This window comes from Formica exsecta, unplaced genomic scaffold (assembly GCF_003651465.1).
Source record: "Formica exsecta isolate Colony F162 unplaced genomic scaffold, ASM365146v1 scaffold567, whole genome shotgun sequence".
NCBI lineage: Eukaryota > Metazoa > Arthropoda > Insecta > Hymenoptera > Formicidae > Formica > Formica exsecta.
The window spans coordinates 27544-30468 of NW_021852922.1; the positions used below are offsets into that span (position 1 = coordinate 27544).

General features: G+C 29.6%; 2 long non-coding RNA genes across 2 annotated transcripts; one reads left to right on the plus strand and one right to left on the minus strand.

Moving 5' to 3' along the window:
* Positions 1–1196: 1196 nt before the first annotated feature.
* LOC115242108 lies at positions 1197–1904 on the plus strand. Its single transcript, XR_003885008.1, has 3 exons — positions 1197–1456; positions 1589–1736; positions 1842–1904. It is a non-coding gene; the product is annotated as an uncharacterized LOC115242108 (long non-coding RNA).
* Positions 1905–2467: 563 nt separating this feature from the next.
* Positions 2468–2725, minus strand: LOC115242109. The gene is made up of 2 exons (XR_003885009.1): positions 2631–2725; positions 2468–2530 (listed from the first exon to the last, which is right to left on the minus strand). It is a non-coding gene; the product is annotated as an uncharacterized LOC115242109 (long non-coding RNA).
* Positions 2726–2925: the final 200 nt, after the last annotated feature.

A 2925-nucleotide genomic window follows, 5' to 3' on the forward strand; every position in this document is an offset into this window, starting at 1 on the left:
TTTAAAGATATTGATTTTGCACTAAACGTTTATACAAAAACGTAAATAATTACAAATACATATCAAATTTTAACTTTAAACAGATTAAAGACGCAAAAATTAATGTCATTGTAATCATATTAATTATTTTATTCAATGTAATAAAAATGTATGTAGATTTTATGCGCAAAAATGAATGTATAAATTATTTTATTTGAATCTAATATTTTATATAAAAAAAGAGACTCAAAAATTAATGTAAAAGAAAGAATGCACGAGTAGATACTTTTTATACAATATATCAAACAAGAAAACAAAATTGTTGTTTTTCATTATTTGTAACTATAATAGATGCATTTTATCGGACTACATAAACAGAAATAATATAAAATTATAAAAAAAAACGTATTATTTAAGAACAATTTGAACATATTATTGAAAAAAGAGATTAAAGAATGTGTATAATATAATATTACGTTAAGTTAATAAATTTATATTGTTTATAGAACATGTAGAGTCGAAATAAAAATACTTTTTTTGTTAAAATACTTTTTATAATACGAACTCAAGCTGTTGAATAAACCTATCAAAAACTCGATTGTTTTACATGTTATTAAAATAATATATAGTAAAAAAAAGAATGATATAACTATTAAAAACTTACTTTTTTTTAAAAAAGGTAAAAAAAAGGTGCCAAGTACACGCGCCAGGTGTGAAAAACTCTTATGTAGTAATGTTATTTTATCCAAAACAAAAAACTGTTGTACAAAATAGTTGCTTCAATTTTCTACCAAAAATAGTGATATTGAAAAATTGCGCGCCAATTAATAAAAATTTATGCTACAAAATTTATTTATCAAGCGATGCGGTAGCGTCGCGACGCCAAGTATATATAAAAATTCGTTCCAGCTTGTCAACGGTTTGCCTATGTACAGGGGCCGCGACGCTACCAAGTAGCTTATCCGGAGTTTTACGTCTAATAAACTTTCGATTAAAGTTCCTCAGGAACCAAGCCGTTAATCAAAAATCTAACGGCACTTTTCTTATACAATGTGGATGCAAGCTTTCGATTGCGACCAGTTTGAATAAGATTGGTGCAGTCAATCCTGAGGAATGATAATCGTATACCAGAAATGTGACATTTTTCGTTTTCCATCATTATCATAATAATCATAAGTTTCAGACTCTCACGTACGTATGCTCGCACGCACACACGCAAAGCGAGTTTGTCCCTCAAGGCGCGTTTGCAGCGCTCATGTACGATTATTCGCTTGAGTGTGCAAATACGCCTTGAGAGACAATGTGTATGTGCGTGCATACGTATATGATACGTATCAAGCGGTGCGCGGTAGCATCGCGACGTCAAGATATAATAACGTTATAAGGTTAATGTTCGCGACGTCAAGATATAATAACATTATAAGGTTATTAATGTTATATTTGAATCTGCTGCAGAAAATATATTTGGTCCTATCGAGTAAGTAGATTGAAATTTTGTATATATATCTGCTTATATATGTCTGCTTATATATGTTTATTTATTGTTTTATAAGTATATTATTTTTTGATTATATCTGAATATTGTCTAAATTATAGCGCTTATTTGCAGGATAAAGCAAAATCAATCAATCCTTTCAAGAAGGCTGGTATACTTTTAGCTGGGATTTCTTCAGCTGGGATTGCATACGGTCTTATACCGTAGAACTTTGCTAAACAGCGTAACATATTGGGTTATAGAGATTTGGCAGTAACAGACAGTAAGTACAATATAGTAGCACATATAAAACATTCAGTAGCACATATAAAACTAGATATGTAAATTAAATTAAATATTAAAATTCTGTTCTTTTCATTGCACACAGATAGAGGGAAGTGACCATAAAGCACTTAACTTCGGATGGACATAAAAACGATTAATAACTGTCGAAGTAAAAGAAATATTTACTATTTATAATGGGGTAAGGGGAATCCTTGCTCTTATGTTAAGTTATTGAACTGAAGTTGAATTCAATGTGTTGAATCACGTGTAATATTATAATAGCATGTTGCAATGCGAGATATATATTCATAAGTTTTATGAACATTATCAGAGAGAAATCACTGACATTATTATATTTTTGATTATATAGTTGTGAAGTAAAACTTGTAAATTCCTACGATTTTATCAAAAATGTAATAATGTCAGTGATTTCTCTCTGATAATGTTCATAAAACTTATGAATATATATCTCGCATTGCAACATGCTATTATAATATTACACGTGATTCAATGTGTTGAATAGCTTGAAATTTGTGAAACACGAATACCGAAAATAAATTTAAGCTATAATTATATAGTTATAATTATAGCTTAAATTTATTTACGGTATTCGTGTTTCATAAATTTCAAGCTATTCAACACATTGAATTCAACTTCAGTTGAATCACTTAACATAAGAGCAAGGATTCCCCTTACCCCATTATAAATAGTAAATATTTCTTTTACTTCGACAGTTATTAATCGTTTTTATGTCCATCCGAAGTTAAGTGCTTTATGGTCACTTCCCTCTATCTGTGTGTGATGAAAAGAATTGTAATATTTAATTTAGTTTACATATCTGGTTTTATATGTGCTACTGAATGTTTTATATGTGCTACTATATTGTACTTACTGTCTGTTACTGCCAAATCTCTATAACCCAATATATTACGCTGTTTAGCAAAGTTCTTCAGCTGGGATTGCATACGGTCTTATATCCAGCTAAAAGTATACCGGTCTTCTTGGAAGGATTGATTGATTTTGCTTTATCCTGCAAATAAGCGCTATAATTTAGACCATATTCAGATATATATTATCAAGAAATAATATACTTATAAAACAATAAATAAACATATATAAGAAGAGTCCGTATATAGCGCGAAAGAGAAAACGCAGGACTTGGCGGCCGCGTAGCGGCGCGAGAAAGA